Source organism: Pinus tabuliformis, chromosome 3_2, assembly GCF_031772625.1.
Source record: "Pinus tabuliformis cultivar Carrire ecotype Pingquan chromosome 3_2, CPIR1, whole genome shotgun sequence".
Taxonomy (NCBI): Eukaryota; Viridiplantae; Streptophyta; class Pinopsida; order Pinales; family Pinaceae; genus Pinus; species Pinus tabuliformis.
In genome coordinates, this window is record NC_142302.1 from 95,572,351 (window position 1) to 95,595,567 (window position 23,217).

Below are 23,217 nucleotides of genomic sequence, written 5' to 3' on the forward strand. Positions count from 1 at the left end.
TAGTATCTTTTGTGTGATAGATATTTTTCATTTAAGCTTACTACAACTCCTTCATGTGCTTCTAATAGTATCAAAGTACTTTCATGTTCCAATACACAACAAAAAAGTATTCCATTTGTGATTAGTTTATCTAGCCAACTTGCTATGAGTTGATAATTTGCTGACTTTACCACCAACTACTTCTTCTGTGCTATTGTATATTCTATTGGAGCTACTCCTATGCCAAGGAACTAAACAATTTTAGGGAAATAACCATCAACCCTAATTACTAGAAACAAATTTTCATCTGGCAAGTTGCCATCAATATTCCCTGCATCTTCCCTATTCAATATACACAATAAATGATTGGGTCCTACGTTAAGCTTCCTAGGCTTTACAACTAACTCATAATCATATTATTGGAAGAGTAGAAACTGTTGGAAATAATACTGAGAGGGGGGGTTGAATCAATATTAGCAAGTCAATAATATTTCATTTCCATAATCAGATTCATATACGCTACTTCAATTAATGGAACTTGCATTTATACGCAACTATATTTAAGGCAACTAGCGTATATCCTGCAAATTTATGATTCAGTTAATTTATCATATGTTGATCTTTGATTAGTGCATCAGAACCATATAAACAATAACCACGTGCAGTAAAACAGGACAGACAGTCACACACACATGAACATAACATATAAGTTGGAAACCCAATGTGGGTGAAAACTAGCTACTGCAATCATCTCTATCTTCTTTTTAATAAGAAACTTCTTATTACAACTTTTGTACTGGTGTAGACTTATATCAGTACGCAGGCTTCTACCTGCAGAAGGCTACAACGTTCTCTCATTCTCCAGCTTCTCCTGGGAGGGAGCTACAACCCCCTAGCTCTTGTACTAGCTGATATGTTTACTAGTACATAGGTGTTTGCCTACAGAAGGCTACAACCTTCTCTGTTCTAGTAGTGGCAATGTTTCATAAATTTTCAGACTAGATCCATCAATAACATCTTTCAAACATCAAATACATCTACATCAATCAATCTCCTTTGCACCAACCACAACTGAATCAATCAATCACTTTTCATAATGGTGTAACCAGAATACAGTAACTACAAAATAGTAACCAGAATCCAGAACATTGTAGCAACAACCAGAAGTAGCTAAAACATATTTTATGAGGTATACGCTACTTCAATGTGTTGAACCTGCGTGCATACGGTTTCAAATTTAGCTTCTCTAATATCTGATGGAACTCCTTTTCTCATTTCGAAAGCAGTTAAGATTCTGTGCAGTTGTGTCATAGCAATAGTCTAAAGATACTGCTTTTCTTCTATGGTAGATACTTTTGATTCAAACTTAGTAGACAAGGATCTTAAAACATTTTCAACTAGAGTAACTTCTTTTATCTCTTTACCCAAGTTCTTCATGCAATTAACAATCTCATCAATACGTAAGAAGTAACTAGCGATACTTTCATCATTGTGCATTTTGAGAGTTTCATATTGAATTTTGAGAGATTGTTGTTTTGCACGTTTTACCTGATTGTCTCCTTCATAGCCTAGAATGATCTTGTCCCATATTTCTTTGGCGGTTTTGAGCTACATAAATTTGACAAATTCTGATTGTGAAAGACTCCCCAATAATGTATTAATAGCCTTGGCCTTGGTTTCATATTGCCTTTTACCTGCCGTATCTAAAGGAATTGTTGATGGAAATGTATATCCTCCTTCCACAATTTCCCAAACATCTGTTCCAAGAGATTGAAGATAGGTTGTAGTTCTTACCTTCCAATAAACAAAGTTGCTTCCATCAAAGATTGGTGGTCTAATGGATCCCTCTCTTTCGTAGTTACTCATGATGATAGATCTTCCTTCAAGCAATCAAGCTTCTTCTGAAGGACCTGCTCTGATACCAATTGTTGGAAATAATACTAAGAGTCGGGGGTGAATCAGTATTATCAAGTCAATAATATTTCATTTCAATAATCAGATTCATATACGCTACTTCAATTAATGGAACTTGCGTTTATACGAAACTGTATTTAAGGAAACTAGTGTATATCCTGCAAACTTATGATTCAGTTAATTTATCATATGTTGATCTTTGATCAGTGCATCAGAACCATATAAATAGGTAGTAAAATAGAACAGACAATCTCACACACATGAACACAACATATAAGGTGGGAACCCAATGTGGGTGAAAACCACCTGCTGCAATTGTCTCTACCTTCTCTTTAATAAGAAACTTCTCTTTACAACTTTTGTATTGGTGCAGTCCAATACCACTACGCAAGCTTCTACTTGCAGAAGGTTACAACCTTCTCTCATTCTCCAGCTTCTCCTAGAAGGGAGCTACAACCCCCTAGCTCTTCTACTAGACGATATGTTTACTAGTATGTAGGTGCCAGCCTACAGAAGGCTACAACCTTCTTTGTTCTTCCAGCGACCACCTTTCATAAATTTTTAGACTGGATCCATCAATAACATCTTTCAAACATAAAATACATCTGCATCAATCAATCTCCTTTGCACCAACCACAACTGAATCAATCAATCACTTTTCAAAATGTTGTAAGCAGAATATAGTAACCAAAATCTAGAACACTGTAACATCAACCAGAAGTAGCTAAAGCATATTTTATGAGGTATATGCTACTTCAATGTGTCGAACCTCCATTCATATGCACTTTTCTCAAGGAAAACCTGTGTACAAATCTGAAAATAAAATTTAAGATGTATATGTTGTTTTGATATGCAAAACCAATGTGTATATGCGCCTTTTCTAAAGTGAACCTGTGTATATATCTATAAATGATGATTTAATCTTTACAACAATTTTAGATTTCAGTTATACCCAGATCATCATATTTACAGTCTACAACATTCGCTAGTTATTCAGATAAAAGATCAAAACCACACAAAGATACTTCACTTCAAGCCTTAAGATCTTGACCCATCAATAAAACTTATCCTTCATCAAGTACTCAGGTTCATCCTTGATTTAGATCTAGCTGTGCACCATAATTCAATAACCTGTATTCTAGATCTTGCTCTTCATTAGATATTCAATACTTGAGTGCCTTTGCCTAATGATCTTCTCCTCCTTTTATAGTCTCAGGCCTTACTCAATACCATGGACCAAAACCACTTAGAACCAACACCTTGGAGCAAATACCTGGGGTCAACACTTCGGATAAGATACCTTGGACCAATAACATGGATCAAAATATGATGGACCAAATAGCACAGACCAAAACTAAGTTTTGCAACATGTACGCACCTTTCCTTCCGTGAAAGTGCTTGTGTACGCCATACATGTCCTTTGGTCTGCGAACCTGCGTGTACACATGGCTTGGTCAATAAGGAACCTGTGTATACCTCTCTTTCTTCATTTTGTGAGTCTAAACTGTGATCTGTCATCTAAGTGAGTTGCCATCAAGAACAACACCTGTGTCATAGTGCCAAATCTGCGTCATAATGCCAACAAAAACCACCTACATATTCTCTCCCGAACACTATATTTTTGACAAGGTACCTCAACAGAGAATGCTCAATATACATCTTTATGTGTTATCCTAATAGGTAATGTATGAACTTCCACAGTGCTGTCATACACCATTTCCAATATTTCCCACCATATAGTTTTATAGGTCTATTCAAAAATTGATATTTTACTACTAACAAATGAAATGGGGTGACCTATGTATCCTTCTCTTGTTTGTGCTAAAAATGAACCCAAAGCTATAGAAAATGCATCTACATGAACATGAAACTCCTTTCCTGAATCAAGAAAAAAAAAAAAATGTAGTGAATAATTCGAACAAGCTTAATCTAATGATCAAGGAGATTAGAAATTGAAATTTCCTTAATGAATATCCAAAGAACTATAAACCATTCATCATTTTAGTAAGACAATAAAATGGAAAAAAGGATTCATTTGTATTAATTCAAGGATAACAAAGAGCCTTACAACATTTTCCTTGATGTCATGAGGTTCCTCCCAGATGCCTCCAACCCTCCCCTTAGATGATAAGCATTCCAATCTCAAACCAATAGCATAAGTCTATCTTCCCTGACATCACCAATCCCTCTACCCTTTAGTCAATTTAGATCCCAAGAGGAAGAAGTTTTAGATCCAAAAGAGGAGGATGAGATTCCCTAATTGGGGGATTAGGGTTCCATGAGGAAAGGGAACTAGGTCCATCATCTGAGGGGTTTGGATCAAATATATATGACTTGAGAGCATTTAGTTGGGATATATTATCCCAACAATGCTTCTATATCTCACATTTTATTTTTACTTTTCTTTGATTCACATGCGCAGTCTATAATGGAAGATAATGTGCAATTTTGTGCTATTCTCGGGGATAAGCATAACGAATGCATAAAAACGTATAGGAAATATGTGCAAGTCATACTTACCAAGGCAGACAAGAATTTTTCCCCAAAAGTCTCATCTTCTTCAAGGGGTTGTTGACTGTTTTACCTCTAAGGTAATTCAATGAAACATGTTCACGAATTGTGAGAAATCCATTTATATCGATCAAGTGTCATGGTGACAAAATGATGTGTAACAGATTTCCCCTTAAAGTGTGAAGTTTGAAAAATAAGTTTTAAATATTGAAGTGCTTTATCATTCCAAAGATCAGATTAGAGACAATGGTCAGAAACCTACGAGAAACATTCAAGGACTACAATGCAAAAAGATATAATCATCACTGAGGTAAGCATTCCCATACTCAGAGTAAAGCTAACTCAATGAACAATTTCGGAAAAAAACAAGAATAATATAAATAATAGACATAGTATGGATGCAACCATCAACTATGAATTTGTCTACATGATAATAAATATAAACCTCAATTGATGAAACTAGAAACTTGATCTCCATCTCTCGATCCATAGTACGAATCTATCCATGCGAGTCAATGTCTCAAAGTTGAATATGGTAAAAACCACTTGATTACTAGTCAATGATGTGAACCATTAACAAGAGTGAGAGAAATCACCTATAATGAAAATGGCTCTTAAGCTACTCCTAGTAAAATCTATTAAGTAAATAAGTGATCTGAAGTTGAAAACTCATAGAATTGTTTGGTCGAAGGCCAAGGATGAGAACCTCTCATCAAAGGTGAGAAACCTGCCATTAAGACATGCAGACCTCAAGGTACTAAAGGTTTTTAGATCAACTTCCTAGATAATGAGTTGAAGTTGATAGGAAGCGACCTGTCACAGGAATGCCTATGACACAAAACACAATGTCAAGTTTTGGAAAATAGTTTAGAACGACTGACTCAAGGATGGCCGACACGATTGAAGGATAAAATTTGCAAAGGGATATGAACTAAGGTTGAACTTCTCTTGAACACTTAATGACATGACAATTGACGTGGAAACATTTGACTCAATAATAATATTCAAAACCAACTGAATACTTTCAATGAGGTTCGATGAACTGTAAGACAAATTGATTTCCCAACATGGACATAAATTTGACAGAGTGTTGTGTTCAAGAGAAACATATTTCATTTATGATGAATGTAAAATGAGCACATTTTCCAAATTCCCCCCCACCATTACTAGAAAGTACCTCTTTATTTTTTACAAGCTTAAGGAGGATAACAAATGCTTATCCTATAAGCTCATCCTTTAGATGAGTCCATCCTAGTATTTTTAACGAAGTCTAAGAAGGAGTGTTTCCATCTCATTATGCTTAATGAGTCATGTACTGTTTAATTTTTAAAAGTCAAGTAAAGGGGTAACTCGATGTTGTTTTCATGTTTAAATAGTTTGAAATAGGAACAAAAGGGAAACTCATTCAACTCTTTTACCATAAAATTTTAATGATCTCGAAGAAAGTCAAGGTCCGTGTTTTTCAATTTTAAGGAGTCAGGAGAAAACATAAGTAAAATCCACAGTGTTCTTTTTCGTAATTTAGTCCCTCAAGCTTGAGATAGGATAAAATAACGTAGGAGAGAACTCTATTGACCATAATAAGTCAATGTATACGTTTTTCGTAAATAGTCCATTTCAGTCCATAAAAGGGGTAAACTTATACTGAGTGTACAGTTGTTCATTTAATTTTACAAGTTTGAACAATCAAGTGCTCAGAAAAATTTTCATGTTTTGAGAATCTAAAAAGGGCTTAAAATAGGACTCTATGTTTTCACTTTTTTCTAGGTTTTAACGAGTTCAAATAATTGATAAAAATGTACTCATATTACCAACTTTCAATATAATTATTGAGAAGGAAAATATGGAAAGAAATTGACTTTTTCATGTGTGTTTTACGAGCATGAAAAGATAGAAAAAGAAGATTGGGATTTTCATGAATTTTAATGAGTCTTCAAAATAAGAACTAAAATAGACTTGAGGTAGGATTCATTTTAACACAATCTTGAAACACAACAAAATTATTCTTGTGGGTGGTTTCATTTTTACAGAAGCTTGAAACAAAGAAAACTGTGCTTGAAAGTGGTTTTCATGCCACCAACATAATGATCGCAAGTGCATATCCTACTCAAACTCAAATAGGGGAGGATTTGTTTCATTTTTTAATGAGTTTGACATAGGAAAATAACTATGCTCTTGATATCAATTTCATTTTTTAATGAGGTTGACATAGGAAAATAACTATCCTCAAGCACTTGTTTCATTTTTTAACAAGGTTGACAAAGTAAAAGAACCATCCTTATGAGACCCTATTTCATTTTTTAACGAGGTTGACAAAGTAAAATAACCATCCTCATATAAATTGTTCATGGCTTTCATATGGAAGAAACACACGTCAAGGGACACCCCTTGATCATGGCTTCCATTAGCTCTTCATCAGATGGAAGAATAGTTCCCTTGAAGGACCACATGTCAAGGAGATCAATAGGGAGAAGAAAAGAAGTCAGTTGCCAGATCCAAGTCAAAAGAAATCAAGCAGACACTAAGAGGCTCACTTTTGTTGGTAACTGAAAACATGGGACAGGGTGCGACATAATTAACCCATGGAAGGGTAGGTACCACTTCCATATAAGGAACATTCATGGTTGTTGTATGACTAGTAGTTGAAGCAAGATCAACGTATGAAATATAATCAGTTGTCACAATGTTTCCATTGTGAGGGAAGGACATCACGTGAAGGAGTGTCTATATGAAAACATTCATGGCATAAGCATAGTCTCACCCAAGGAGAAAATTAAAATCCAAAGGACCTTGGACTACCATAAGATCGATACAAACAATTTTACCTTTGAGAGTAATATGTAACTTAAGAAGGATCCCTAAAGGTTCACTAACAGTTTTATTAAAAGAAAACACATTCTGTGTAACAGTCACAAGCTGAGGAGAACCCAAAGCTCGTGAAATAGTCGAGGATAAAATACTAAGAGAAGCACATTCATCTACATTTGTGTGATACACATTCTTACCGAAAGCCTTCAGAATGATCTCGAAAGGGGTGGAAGAAGGAAGACGAGGTTCTATCAGTCTACTCCAATAAAAAGAAATAACTTGATTACTTGGATTGGGTTTAAAAGAAACGGATGAAATGCCCCCGTGTGTAGAAGAATTTTATGTAACATGAAGAACTTGAGAGGTATGAAGTTCACTCTCTAAAGGGAGAGTGGAATCGATTCGACCACTTGATCAAAAAATGGTCCGTCAACCTTAGTGACACATGTTTCACCCTCTAATGGGAGAGTGAGATTAAATATACTTGGAATTAGATCAGTCACTTCGTCAACTAACGGTAGGGGGGAAGAAAGTTTGCGGTAATTAATTGGAAGTTGTTGTTGTGAAACAATAAGTTTTTCCAACAATTCTAAGGCTTCATCCATGTGAGCGAAAAGGTGACTATGATGAGTCTCTTTTCATAACCTATAAGGAAACCTAGCTTTAAGCTCTTTCCATGGAATCTGAGAATCACAGGTTGATGGATCAATGGTATGTTGATGAGAATTATTTGACAATACTTCCAAAAACTTAGAAATACCAGGACAATTGATAAGGATGTGGTCACCCTTACAAAGTTTGCAAGGGTATTTTGTCTTACGATGCATTGTAGATGTTCTGTCAGCATTACCAATACTTACAATGATGGTTGGTTGGTTGAATACTTTCTTATCTTTCCTCTTCTTCTTCTTCCCTTTATTCATCTTCTTGCTCACTTAGTTACTAGTATCATGTAATTTACTAAGCGAAGAAGAAGAAAGTTAGGAGGAAATATTGGATGAAGAAGGTAAAGCATCAATAGTAGGTTGGTTATGTTGAGACGGGGAACTCAATTGAGGTGAAAAACATAGTTGGGATAGTACAATTGGAGTATTTGGAATTAAAGAAGTTGATAACAGCCATATAGGTAAACCTCTCGTGAATCCAGGAAGTGACAATGTAGCCATATAAGGAGGATCGACATTTATAAAATAAGGAAAAGGATTAGGATTCCCATTAAATGGGAGGTCTTTATTAGTACCTTATGGCATTGTTTTCATTAGATTCAAGCGAAATAATTTTTTATTATTAAAATTAAATAATATTCACAATCCACACCTAAGGTCTTGTAAAAAGTAGAAACAAACAAGGTAACACAAACTAAAAATACTATGGATTCAAACCATACAACCTAACTTGTCACAGAGATCAATAATTACTCGTTGGTGATGAAATCCAACATCGCAAAGTTCAAAGTGAAGTTTTTTATATATAGAACCATTTGGAACCAGTTACACTAAAAACCTACTTAATGAAATGATTTGGGGCATGTAACTTCTCTTATGCCATCTCGAGTAATGATTACCCTCCAAAAATTCCAAGTGAGTCTAGCCAACTTCTATTCCAGGTACAATAGGACCTTCCCTCTGCCGTCACCTTACGTTTATGGTAACTACATTTACCAACTACAACAATCTTACTTGTGGCGAGAGACGTAAATCAGACGTACATGCAAGGGTAGAGTAACAAAGCTCAATCCCCTTGAAATCTCCTCAACATGGTTAATTGGAGGTTTAGTTTCAAGTGACCCCAAGTACCTTTCGACTCCATTGTAATACATGAAAATCACTCTATCATATCCAATGGCATGGGTATAACGAATTCACCAGATCCAACATGATCTCGTTCTTAGCTCATGTATAAGAAGAGATTCAGAGACCAAAACTGAAATAATTGGATTTCTCTCCTTAATGCATGATTCTATCGTTTGTTTGTAGCTTTGGAAGGTTTACTCACTTTCCTATTTGAAATGCCTACGCTTAAGCTACTGTAGGTGGTAATATCCCTAAAAGTATAAAATTCTAATTGATTTTAATTAACGTTGTTTTATTAAGTTGTTATTTACTCAAGGGTAAATGGATGTGAAACTAATGGTATTATGACTTGACTCAAAACTCTAATGCATCAAATATGAAATTTGTAATCTCTTCATTTCAGTGAATTCTAGCTAGAGTAAGTAAAGAGTTTTTTCTTTAAAATATTAAATCCGAAATGTACCACTTGTAAGTTTTCAATGCACTTACAAGGCTCTAAGTTGCTAACCACACAATGTAATATATGTACAATTTGCTGGAAAACTATGTAAATCTAATCTATGCGGAATTTCCTTAAAGAATTGTTTAAATTAATGATGCCAAAAGTGTAATTACCAAGGAATTAAAAACTGAAAAGAAACAAATTCTTTTTATCATTCAGAAATGACAATCATTCTTCATAAAACACACTAATTTTTGAGAAACCTTAATTTGTAATTAAAAAAACAATTTCTTCACAAATAAGAAATATTGATAATGGATCTAGTATATTTGACAAAAAATGATAGGAATGCAGTAATCTTGAAGATAACCTAACTATTTTTTATCAGTCAAAAAATAACTTAGACAAAACCCTAACCAATTTTGGAAAAAATATTAATTCCCAAAAATACCTCACAAAGAACTCAAACAAGTTCAAAAAATGTATGGACAGTGAAAACTGTTGACACCTAATCTTCATGATTGGGTGAATTTATGTAAATAATTAAATTAGGAATTTGAACAGTCATCGGGAGATGAACTAAACAGTCACTCCCTATTGTATATAACAAAGACCTACCTAATGGAATAATAGACGAATTAGTTTTTGTTTTGTGGAGTTACTGCCTGGCCTGACATGGTATCAGAGGCAACTCCTTTTTAGCTCTCATGCTCCTTGTAACTCCTCTTTATGTCTGCCATATTCCTTTTACTTAGGCTCTCTGTCAGCTAGAAGGTGTCTGTCCATGAATGTTTGTTGTTCTACCATATTCCATTTATAAAACCTACACCTAGCATTAAACCGTCGCCTGACATTCCCCTGACATGCGTTGAACATTCTGCTAAACATTGGTAGCCCAAATTTCATGTGGCTATCCAATGCCATGAATTTTCACACGATGAACAACATGCCTGGCATTTGTTGGCCAGCTGATCTCCATAGAACAGGAATCCTCTCTAGTTGCTCTGCAAGCCACAATGGACTTTCTCAGGGCTACTAGGACGAGAGAAACAGCAGATAACTGAGCCCTGTTCACGCCATGAACGCCCATCCTAGAGGATTTGAATAGCTCTCGCCTGGATTGCCTTTGTCTGGCACAGGCCATTAACGGCTTTATTCTTGTTTCTGTCATTGTTTATTTCAAAGATCTTGAAAAGCTTAGCCTCGGCTGGCCTAGATTGCTTGGAGGACTGTTGCGTTGATTCACTATTGAAGCATGGGGATCCGAGCAAGAAAATAGTGTTTTCGATTTCTTACTTGTGGCCACGCCTTCGATTTGAAAGCCGTAGTAATACCCGATGCAATCAAATTGAAAGAAAGGGTCTTCTCCTTTAGAAACAGTGATAGCCATAGAGACGTCGTCCTTACCGTCCTCCACCAGCATAGCTTCAACTATTATATACTCCTTACCGGATTTGTCCCGCCGCATTATAACCGCCTTCTTGCCTTCTATCCTGGAGGGTATGTCTTCCGATTGTAGTTGCAATAACCTTGTGCGTATAGCGTATTAACTACAGATTGATATATATTGTATGACTGCCATTGCTGGGAATTGGATAAGAACTGTGGGTGATGCGCGCCATAAAAAGGATTTTTGTTTCTTGGTTTACAAGATGCAAAGATAGTATCCTCTGAATGCCATTTTGGAGGATCTCTTAGTTCTCTGGAAATTAAATTTGGAGAAGCACTTAAGATTTTTTGCAGTTTTGTGGCGTATTTCATGTGGCTTAAAATCAGAGATACATCTGTCTCAAATTATTCTAAATACTTCTCTGTATGACACAATATCTGAGAGTCCAAATTCGTCTGGACTACATTCTTCAGTTTTTCTTTGGTGAACGCAGTGCTGTTGAGGGTATTTTATAGTGCCATATTTTGTGTTTTAACATTGTGCAGAAGCATGCAAATTGATATTTGAATCTGCTGCCCCATTATATCATAGCTATATTTTTTTCCATTAAGAGTAAAATATTTGCAGCTGAAATTTTATTTGCTACAGTATGCATTCAATCATATCTATGGTGGGAATAGTTCTCACTGGCAAGGAGAACTATCCTGAATGGTCCCGGATGATAAAACACACCCTCATTTTCAATGAGTTGTGGAAAGGAGTGTGTGTCGGAGAAGGAGACAATGACCCAGTACAGCCTACCTCAGACAAAGAGCTCGTCATTTGGGAAAACAAGAACAACAAAGATAATGCATTAATCACAGCATCTATAAATGAAGAGGTGAGTCGCCATATTTCGTCATATTCAACTGCCTTTGAAGCCTTACAAAAGCTTAAAGAACTCTATGACTCACATTCTGCACTTGAAGTTGTTCAACTCATGATTAAACTCTTCACTCTTGAACTGCAAAATAATGATCCTCTTGCTCTTGCATCTGAATTAAAGTCTATAATGCATGATATCAAATCTACTAAGGTTGAATTGGATATTCCTCTTATCGCTTTTCTCAAGGCACTTTATCCTACTTACTCCAATTATCTTGAGTCATTGCAAGCAAATGGAAATCTCAAAGATATAACCTTTGACTCTCTTGTGAAAAATTTTGCTGAAAGAGAGAAAGCTTTTGGAAAGAAGACAGCCCCTGAATCTTCTGAGGAGACTGTGTGCCTTGCTCATAAAGAAAAGCATCCTGCTCAAGATTCTACAAGAGGAAGAGGTGGACAAAGAGGAAGAGGAAGATATTTCAGAGGCAGGGGGGGCAGACATTCTCAAGGAGAAAAGGTAGATTTTCACTGCATTCGCTGCAAAAGAAATGGATCACATGATGCCTCTACATGCAAGCTACCATGGGACAAAATTGAGCAGAAAAGAAACCAACATAAAGGTAAAACTGATGATACAGACAAAGATAAAGCACCTGAATCTGCTCACTATGTTGAGGCACAATGTAACATTGGAGTAAATGAAGATTTATTTAATGCTTCACTTGCTTCTTGGAAAAATGATTGGTTGCTTGATTCAGGAGAAACCTGTCACATGACTCATAGAAAATATTTTTTTGAAGATTTCACTAACAATGTTGATGGAGCAGTATACTTTGCAGATCAATCAAAAATCAAGCCATCGGGGCTTGGCACAATCAGGCTTAAACTGCCTGGTCTTCCAGAATTTCTTCTGGATCATGTTCTATATCTCCCACAGCTCAAGAGAAACTTGCTATCCTTGGTCCACATCCGCCAGCAAGGTCACTCCATTCATATGTTTGATGGCAAGCTTGAGGTAAGAAAAGCATCTGACCACTCACTTGTCATGAGGGGAATAGAAGAAGAAAGGCTTCTCAAACTGCAAGGAACATCTGCTCATGCACAACATTTTTCATATATTTCTCATCATGAAGAAGGTACACTTCCATCAAGTTTATTATGGCATGCTAGATTTGGACATTTGAACTATGACAGTCTCCACTTATTGAAGAAAAATGGTGTTGCTGGTTTGCCTACAATTCCTAGGAAACTTAAGCAATGTGATGCTTGCATTCTAGGAAAGCATAGCAAACAGTCTTTTCATTATTCACATTCAAGAGCACATAGGAAGCTTGAACTCATTCATTCAGATTTATGTGGTCCAATGCCTATTCCTTCTGCAAATGGAAATAAATATATCATGACATTTATTGATGACTACACCAGAATGTGTTGGGTTTATTTATTGAAGAACAAATCTGATGCTTTTTAAACATTCAAGAATTTTCATAAATGGATTGAAAATGATGCACAATCTCACATTGGGTCTATTCACACTGATAATGGAAAAGAATACACATCAAATTAATTTGAAATTTATCTTCGCCAACATGGGATCAAACATCAAACAAATATTCCTTATAATCCCCAACAGAATGGTGTAGCTGAAAGAATGAATAGGACAATCTTAAATATGGTACGATCCATGCTCTTCTTCAAGAATATAAAGATAATTTTTTGGGCTGATGTTGTTCTATGTGCTGCATATATAAAGAATATATGTCCATCTAATGCTATTAAAAACAAGACTCCTTATGAAATGTGGTATGGACATGTTCCTTCGGTAAAGCATCTCAGGGTCTTTGGTTCCACCTGTTATGCTTTGATACCAAAGGTACATAGAAACAAACTTGGTGCTAGAAGTCTTAAGTGTATCTTCCTGGGGTACTCAAACACCTCCAAAGCATACCGCCTCTATGATGAATTAAATAAGAAGTTTGTTGTATCTAGAGATGTAATTTTTCTTGAATCATCCAAAACTGACAATGTTGTTGAGCGGAAACTTGATCGCTTGGATAGATTCGCAAAAGCAAAATCATTTCAAGAATTTGATAATCAGATTCCACATATTGAAGGGGGGATTCCTATACTAGATCAACATGTGGAATCTTCTTCTTAATAACACTCTCCCCGGCGTGAAACTCCAACAACGAATGATGCCTTAAGTGATGTAATTGATAGAATTGGGAGACTCAATCTTGATTCAGTCCCAACTCAATCAACGGAGCAGCCTGGACCATCTCAAAAAGGTCTCCCAAAGTGGCTGACAAAGACACTTGAAATTGTTCATCCTGATGAAGTTGGAAAGATAGGAACCAGAAATTCAAACCGGCAAAATGGAGGTGATGTAGATGACTCTAATTCACCTGTTGATATGGATGTTTCTTATGATTGTGAATTGAACTTGTCTACAGATTTTGAACCAACTTCCTTCAAAGAAGCTGCTTCTCATGATGAATGGAAAGAAGCGATGCAAAAGGAGTATGATGCCCTCATAAAGAAAGACACTTGGAAGCTGGTTGATCCTCCATTAGGAATCAAACCAATTGGCTGCAAGTGGGTCTACAAGAACAAGTATAAAGCTGATGGCTCACTTGATAAGCACAAAGCTAGGCTTGTGGGAAAAGTTTTTGCATAGAAGGAAGGGGTCGATTATGAGGAGACTTTTTCCCCCACAGCAAAATGGGCTACCATCCGGACACTCTTTGCACTAGCAGCTCAAAACGGTTGGAAAGTCCATCAAATGGATGTAAAAAATGCATTGTTGAATGGAGATATAAAAGAGAATGTTTTTATGTCCCAGCCTAAAGGATTTGCTATGAAAGGACATGAACATAAAGTATGCAAACTTGTGAAGTCCCTGTATGGTCTCAAACAAGCACCGCGAGCCTAGTATGAAAAACTAACTGAGCATCTTTGAAACTCAATTTCAAACATTTTGATCTTGATGATGCAACTTTATTTGTCAAGAAAGTTGGAAAAACAGTTGTATATCTTGTGGTATATGTAGATGATATTTTGATGACAGGGAACAATGAAAGCTACATTGCATCCATAAAGAAGGAATTGGGGAAAAGTTTTGAAATGACCGATTTGGGCTATGTTCATTACTATCTTGGCATTGAAGTAACCCAACATCCAAAGTCCATATTTCTTTCTCAAAAGAAATACATTGGAGATCTGTTCAGGTTTGGCATGACAGAGTGCAATCCTCTCACTACTCCAATGGAACAAAACTTAAAGCTCACATCTATTGAAGGAAAAGAATTTGAGGATGCAACAAAGTATAGACAACTTGTAGGAAGTCTCAACTACATAACTACTACCAGACCAGACATTTCATTTGTTGTTGGAATTCTCTCCAGGTTTATGCAAAAGCCTTGTGAGGGACATTGGTCTGCTGTAAAAAGAGTTCTAAAGTACTTGAAGGGAACTCAAGACTTTGGAATCAAGTATACACAGGTGGACGACTTCAGCTTGAGTAGACAAAGAAACTGGGGTATCTACTTCAGGATATGCTATTAGTCTTGGATCAGGAGCTGTCTCCTGGAGATCACGCAAACAATCAGTTCCAGCAGATTCCACAACAAAAGTAGAATACGTGGCAGCAGCTGAAGCAACAAAAGAAATTGTGTGGCTCAGGAAAATTCTTGAAGATTTGCAGGTAAAACAAGTACAATCAACTCCACTCATGATTGACAATACCTCTGCAATAAAGTTTGCCAAGAACCCAAAGTTCCATGATCGAACGAAGCACATCAATACTAAATATCATCTAATTCGACATCATGTTGAGGCCAAAACAATCCATCTCCGTCATTGTTCCACAAATGAGAAAATTGCAGACATCTTCACCAAAGCGCTTGGAAGGGAAAAGCTTGAACGATTTAGAATGATGCTTGGACTCACCAACATCCCTTCAGATTAAGGGGGGGAATGTTGACACCTAATCTTCATGATTGGGTGAATTTATGTAAATAATTAAATTAGGAATGTGAACAGTCATCGAGAGATGAACTGAACAGTCACCCCCTATTTTATATAACAAAGACATACCTAATGGAATAATACACGAATCAGTTTTTGTTTTGTGGAGTTACTGCCTGGCCTGAAAAAAACAAATATGATGACACTTTCATCAATCAAAAATCAATCTTCGACTGAGAGAAAACCTAATTTTTAAAAAATTTCTAGGAATTGCGCAAGTAATGAGTGTAAAACAGCATGCATGCGCAAGTTGTTTAATGCACAAATTGCGCAGATATACACTCTATTTATGAATAGAAAACATGTAGTTATGGGAAATCCACCCAAAATAAATAAATCAAACCAAAAGGATATTAAATATAATAAATTTTCTAAGACTTAGGTCTAGCTAGACAAACAAGACTGGAAATCAAAATCAAGAAAAGAAAAGAGAACAATACCATTCCCCGGCACAGTCACTAATTTGTGAGGTGGATAAATCCTTCTCCCTGACAAGGGCGATCTCCCTAGATCCTAAAGGAAACTAGAAACACACAAACATTGTGTAACTCTTTCCCTAATCTTCATTCGAATTGTGAATACAAAAGATGGCAAATAAGCCTCTTACCTATTTGTGAAATTATTGATGAAGATCCCCGCTCTGTCTTGATTATTTTCTCAATGATTGAAAAGACCTAAAATGAAAAATATAAGAAGGATCAAAGGCATATGTAACATAACAATTCAAATAAGCTTAATCTAATGATCACAGAGATTAGAAATTGAAATTGCCTTATTGAATATCCAAAGAAATATAAACCATTCTTCATTTCAGTAAGACAATACAATGGAAAAAAGGATTCATTTGTATTAATTCAAGGATAACGAAGATCCTTACAACCTTTTCCTTCATGTTATGAGGTTCCTCCAAATGCCTCCAACCCTCTCCTTAAACAATAAACTTTTCAATCTCAATCCAAATACATAACTCTATATTCTCTGGCATCCTTAATCCCTCTGCCCTGTAGTCAATTTATAGGCCAAGAGGAAGAAGTCTCAGATGAAAAAGAGGAGGATATGATCCCCTAATTAAGAGATTAGGATTCCTTTAGGAAAGGGAATTAGGTCCATGATCTGAGGATTCTAGCTTGAATAGATATAACTTCAGAGATTCTAATTGGGATATATTCTCCCAACAATGCTTCTAGATCTCATTTTTTATTTTTATTTTTCTTTGATTTACATGTGTAGTCTAAAGTGGAATACGGAGCATAATTTGTGATATTCTTGGAGATAAGTACATTGGATGTGCATAAACTTATAGGAAAAATGTGCATGTCATACTAAAAAAGGTATACAGGCCATTTTTACCAAAATTCTCATCTTCTTCAAGGGGTTTTTTGTTGTTTGACCTCTAAGGGAGTTCAGTGAAACATGTACATGAATCGCGAGAAATCCATTTGTATCGATAAAGTGTCATGGTTACAAAATGATGTGTAATACTTCTATAACATAAATTTCATTATCTCTTAGTGTAGGGTTTCCAGGCTAGCCTGTGTCAAATCCATTTTTTTTGTTAAATAGACTTATATTAAATTTTTGAGGTTTTTTTGTTCCTAGAAGATGTCTACCATTATCTCTATTTGAGTGATAGATTTTAAATATCATGTAGGGTAGGGGAGGGATTTTTATTTGGTATTGGAATTTTGTAGTGATAAGTAAACTACATTGTAATAATTTTTTAGGTATATTAAAGAGGTACAATTTCCATGGCTCTGAAGTCATTTTCTTATTATCTTAGTTTTATATGGTGGGACAATGTTGTGTCTAAGGTTTTATTGTCATAAATACTGAATTATGAGGGTTTCTTTTGTGGTTTTGTTGATGATTTCCCTTGTTTTTTCTACAAAATTTATGGGTGTGTTATGTTGGCCATATTTTCATGCACCATGAGTTACTTATTTCAATGGTTCTATTATATTTTATCATTTTATTTTTAAGGTATGTCTTTTTTATTCTTACCTTTCCATTGTTGTTTGATGTACTTTTTCTTAGTTCTGTCAACTCATTTTGACATTGCATAAATTCAAAGAGTTTTTTTCCTTTATTCGATTATTTTTATCATTTTTATATACAAATGATGATGTGTGCTCCTAAATATCTTGTTTATATTATAATTCTCCTTTTTTTTGTCTCTTTCAAATATTTTCAATACAATTATTTGTCACTTCAGCAGTGCAACGATATACACCCATGCATACTCTATACAAAATTCTTAAAGTTGCAAGCCTTTGAACACCTCCATAAAAGTATGAACTACTTTTGAGTTCACTACTTCTCAAGAATAATATATTTTTCCATTATTATCTTCACAAATGACACTACCATACATTCCACTGATATTATAGCTATTGGGAACATTTTAGATGCTCCCCCTAGATTCATGTTATGTCAACTTTTATTTAAAAAATCATCTCTAAGACTTTAGGCTACTCGCCCCTTAAGAGATTCACTTCAACATGACCTCTACTCTAATATAAAAACTATATTTCATCCTTTATTTTCTTGAGTAGCTCCCCCTGAGTTGATGATGACTTCAATTTTTCATGGAATTCAAATGTTCTTATTCTTTTTCCTAAATTCTAGGTGGGCTACCTTCTAAATTGTGGATCACTTTTTGGCTTCTTTTGTAGTCTATTTTGAATCATCTCCTCCTTTTGTTTGTATTGACATAAGGAATAAGGAAATGTGCAACATTTAGCTACGTGACCAATATTATCACATATATAGCATCTTATGTGACCAAGAAAGGGGGAAAAATAATTGTGTCTTCTCATACTGTTATCCTCATATGACTTTACATTTACATTCAATCCACTCATATTCTTCTTTGGATAGTGTTTGCAATCGGTAGCCTTATAGCCAAAAGCATTGAATGAATAATAATTATTATAAAAAAAAAAATTGTACTTGGTGGCTAATGATATTTTGTAGGAAAAGACCTTTTTTTATTGCTTGTATGATTGATCTTACAACTTTGTTGCATATTTTGTTGATGAAACATGATTTGAATACTCTTACATTCTCCTACAATGTGTCCAAAAATATTACAAAAGTAGCATTCAACATTATTCATTAGGGGAGCAAAGGACCTCCTTTACAACCTTGGAAATTTTCTCAACTCATCTCCAGGAGTAGATGGCATTCTTGCAAATGACACTTTATTTGAATCATTCTTTTTTTGTTGGTTATGCTACTTGTTCTTGTTTGTTTCCTTGCTAATCATGGTGCTGGCATCTTCTCCTACAAGCCTTTTTGTTGTTTCTTTATTATCTTCTATGTCTTCCTTTGATTTACTACTCTTTTCTAACTTGTTTCCCGTGGAGACAGTCTTTGCTTATAATCTATGTTAACCATGGATGACCATCATAACTATTGTTAACCATGGTGGAGCTAGTTTGACCATGGTTGAAAATGGTTGCATTGTTAAAAGACATTCTAAAAGTATTGTTGTTGTTGTTATTATTATTATTATTAAGCATTTTTAAACCTTCACTATGGTTGACAATGTTTGACAATGGTTATGTTGGACATGATGTATATGGTTAACTATATGCATGTTTAAAATAATAGATAATGCTAATCATGGTTGAGCATGATGGCCATGTTGATTATGGTTTACCAAGTCAATCATGGTTGATATGTGACAATATATAGATTAATATGTTAATGTATGGCTTAATATAATGTGTAGATTAAACTATAATTAATATGTTATCATTTGTAGATAAATGTATTATTAATGTGTTAAAATATAGATTAATATATCATTTTATAGTTATTCATGTAGTTTTTGACGCATAAGGGTTCGACCGAGAGTTCAAAAAAAAATTCCAACAAAAATCCCTGTAGAAATTAGCCCCTTTGGAAATAACTAGAAGTAGGTGAAGTCTCACCTAAGCCATCTAGGATCGACTATAGGAAGCAGAATAGTTCTACAATCACAAAGGAGAAGGGAAGCTTAGGATAGGGTTATTCATGTTCAACATATTATTACCTTTATTTATAAAATAAAAATAAAGTATAGCCCAACCCTGAGAAACTGTGATTTAACCTCAACATCCATGCATTTGAAAGAAAACATAACGTAAAAATAGACAAGCCTTTAAATATTTCACAAATAGATAGAATATGTTAAAAATATATATTTCTATTATCATTATGAATATTCCATTACATTCATATCCATCGTGGCTCACCATCCTAGCAAATCATTCATCATTACAGTGTGAAACTACATAGATATGTTTATCGATGTATGTCTCACATATGTCAAAGGTGTCATGTTTATCACTTGGACTTGATCTATTTATAATTTTAAATGTCGACCCAAGGTGACCAAAAACTAAGAGCTATTAGATATTTGTATGGGCTATTATATATAAAAATAATCAAATACCTTTCCTTACTTTTCAGACAATTCCTTCTCTTTACAATTTCTACATGCTATCCCTTGGCTAGTATTCTTGTAGGGAACCTTCTCACACGATTCTCTTTTGTTTAGATCACCAAAACTTATGACCAAAAAACACTTCTCTAGTAGGCCCCCAACACTCACATATGGTTTATCCTCAACCCACTTAGTATTTCTAACATTCAAATGAGGGAACTCTCTCCTTCATTGTTGCAACAATTTTTTCGAGGTTTTCCTTTTAGAATCTACATTTTCCTTGACTTCCTCTGTTTTCCCTAGTATTTTTTCTGCTAATTGAACTGTAATGGGGGTCTTCATGTTTTCTTCCCCTTCCTAAACTTCCTTTTTAATGATTTGATGTGTGGTCCCAATATCATTCAATACCTTTAGTGCCTCATCCTACAAGGCATCAATCTTTTACATCAATTGTAGTTGCTCAGCTCTCATCTTATTGATATTCTTGCTTAGCTAAACATTCTCTCAAATTAAAACTCTAAGCTCATTCATCAGTAATGTGTTTAAGTTTTCCTTCAACTTCTACACCGAGTTCGTTGTGTTGTTTGAATATTTACAAGACTTCTTTCAACTCTTTTCATTCCATCAACTTGGTCCGAATATGCATACCTTCCTCATAAATATTGCTTCATTTTTCCTCCACACCCTTTATCCACTCAAAGTCTAGTGTTGTTGCATGTTCCTTCTCCCTAGGTTGTCTTTATTTTGGTTGAGTGTTTTTCTTCATTTGCAACTAAAATCCACTACTTCAGCCTTGAAACCCTAAATGGCCTCACAAATTCTCATAAATTTCCTCCCTCTTGGTATATTCACCTAAATTGGGGCCTCTAGGAGGTTGTTGTAGACTTCCTCTACTAATTTTCTTAATATTTTTTCTCTCTTCACTACTTGTTCTTTTATTTATATCCTTTCTACCTGTAGCACCTTGTGGGATGTTTCTAATTGTGCCAACTCTACTATGGTTGTGCTTGTACAAAACTACAGTTCCTGCATGACACGCGATTGTAGTTGATGTAAACTATTTAGTGATAGTAGAGATAGGACCAATTACATTTGGTTGAATCCTTATGTGCATTTCTCCATTTCTATAGTTGGAAACTCCATCGCCTTTGGACATATTTTTAATGCGTAATTCTATCCTAGTGTTGATGATAGTTGGGACTACATTTTTCTTGCCTCAATTATTGTAGGTGTACTCTATGCCTCTCTATGATTAGTCCATGTTAGGTCTAATACAAATATTATGCTAGCTTATAGAAGCTATTATAGTTGTTCCCACTTCTCCTGCATGCTCATTTTTATATTTTGTTGTTGTTGTGCTACATCCTCAAGCACCTCCTTAGTTTTCTTCTTGACTTGGTCCCCAATTTTCTTGATGTCATACTGAGACAATTATTAGAGTTGGGTGACCATTGGTTTCATTGATTTCCTTGTTTTTCTTATGTGGGAATTTATTTCTTCTACCATCTTCTACTACTTCCACTTATCCCCAAACTGTGCAGCTCCTTCTTCCTTGGATTCACCTGCACCATCTTCTTGTCTCGTCTCTTGCGCAATCTCATGAATAGGTTTCTCAAATTCCATATCCTTACTACTTTTTTATTTTCTCCACATAGTCTGTCTCTTCCACAGGGACATCCTAATATTATTCCCATTAATTGATGATGCTACTAACCTTTAATTTATTTAGGTTATAGTTACTTTTAAGCCATTGTTTGGTAGGATCTCTCTTCCACTAAGTAAACATAACTAGTGGGGTAGATTTAAATCATGTAATCTCCTTATAGGATTTTACCACCTTTGGTGGTGTGTGCTATGATTCCTATTGTATTCCTAAGTCCTTATAAACATAAAATATATGGCTATTGTCTAACTACCTTTGTTTGCATGAGACATACCATAATGAAGCATATCGGGGCACCAAAAGTTGTTTGTGTGCCATTTCCAGAAATTTCTTTTTCTCCAACTTCCTCCATTTGTCCAAGAAAATAAGAATGATGAGTCATTTATAGTGGAGCTCAACATTCTTTTCAACTTCCTCCCAACAATCTATCAAAAACTAGATTAAAAGTAATGTGGCCTAGTTAATCTAGACTTCAACTGTGCACTTTGCTACTACTGCAATTTCTCTTACTGATACCTAATCTCTTAGACATTTTTTCAACTGTTTGCATGCGATGACTTGGGTGAAAAACTATCTTTGTCATCATCAATTATAGGGATATGAAAAACACACACTTTTCTGTGTGTTATACTTATCCTTAACTTCTTTAGCTAGGTAATTCACCCTGGTTTTGGCCATAATAACATTTATGTCAATCAAAACCTATTGGTCTACCCAAAGGAAAAATTTGTGTAAATAGCATAATAGATGATTCATACAAACATTAAACTCAATGCTTCTTCAAAAATGAGGAATTTCCAACAAGTTTAAATGATCCGGACTTAAATAGGAGTGCAAAAAATTACAGAGATAACAATATACACAAAGATGCAGCAGAAATAATACTTCATTTCATTAATGGAAAATACTGAAATATGCTTACAACCAGAAATTGAAATAAACCAACTAGGGCAATGGTAGCTTATCTCTGAGAAGAGATGTGGTGGCTACATGCCTCTAAACTATTCTACAACTGTGTTACAATGAGGCTCGAAGGCCTATTTATTGTTTAGAAACAATGGAAAACCCTTAACATTCCAAAACCTAACCCTAGAAGATGAAACACCAAATTGTGGGCCCCGTTTGGGTAAATTGGTACATCAATTTCCCGGGGTCGTAACTTTGTCATACGATCTCCGTTTGACGCGTACAATAGCTCGTTAGAAAGATCTATCCGAGCACTACAACTTTGGGAGGCATCATCAATTCATGGACCCATGTTTCCCCAAATTTCCCAAAAAATGTCGTTTAGGGCCTCAAAACGGCTCCGGAAGTTTAGGACCCGAAAAAATGCTAAAAATAGTAAACTGTGCTACAATTTAGGATACTGAAAAAGCTGAAAGAGACAGTTGTGGGGGT